The 761-nt window shown below is 30.9% G+C and overlaps 1 non-coding gene across 1 annotated transcript; it reads right to left on the bottom strand.

Annotated features, from left to right (window-relative positions):
* Window positions 1–283: 283 nt before the first annotated feature.
* TRNAS-GCU (transfer RNA serine (anticodon GCU)) lies at window positions 284–364 on the bottom strand. The gene has a single exon. It is a non-coding gene; the product is annotated as a tRNA-Ser (tRNA).
* Between the last annotated feature and the right edge of the window lie 397 nt (window positions 365–761).

The raw sequence follows: 761 nt of genomic DNA, 5'->3' as shown, positions 1-761 counted from the left end.
TGATATTTTTAATCATATTTAGCTTTTAATTATCAAATCCATACTATGTAACATTTGAATATTTAAAGGGTATTTTTTAATTAAAAAAATATTAAGTTTGAGTGTATAATATAATAGGTGTTCAAAAATAGAGTAGAGAAAAGAAATGTAACTAAAAATATCATGGTTTAAAGGCTGTTTCTTAGGTGTAGGTGGGGTTTTCAAAAAGGTGTGTCTTCAGAAAATATATATATATATAATAGTAAATATAAATATATGGAAATGAGAGGGGAAAAAGTGAAATCGTCGTCTAAGAGATTTGAACTTTTACGGGGAAACCCCATGTACTTAGCAAGCACACGCCTTACCACTCGGCCAAAGCGACAATTGTTAATAATTGTAAAAATAAATATACGGAAACGAGAGGAGATAAATTTAGTTATAAACTAAACTAGTTGAATAGGTATTTGAGTCACGGTTTCTTCATAAACCACTACAAAATAACATTTTGAATCACAATAAAATTAAACAATTTCGGATAAGATGTTTGAAGAAGAGAAGAATCACGTTCTTCTAATACGTTAAACACAAGGGAGTGTGCAAACATAGTATGTCAATGCCTCACATGGGAAAAGAAACATCGATTATCTCAAGTACAACTACCACCACCTTCTCAATGAAAGAAGAGACTTGCATAAGATCCAATGAGATGATATTAATCAAATTCGCCACCTTTAGACATTCGGACTTGGCCATGATATGGTGAACATTGAGTGAAGTAA

Source organism: Benincasa hispida, chromosome 11 (genome assembly GCF_027475165.1).
Source record: "Benincasa hispida cultivar pf3 chromosome 11, pf3_genome.v1.1, whole genome shotgun sequence".
NCBI lineage: Eukaryota > Viridiplantae > Streptophyta > Magnoliopsida > Cucurbitales > Cucurbitaceae > Benincasa > Benincasa hispida.
Note: the sequence above shows the minus strand (reverse complement) of the source record. Positions and strands in the feature narration are given on the sequence as shown.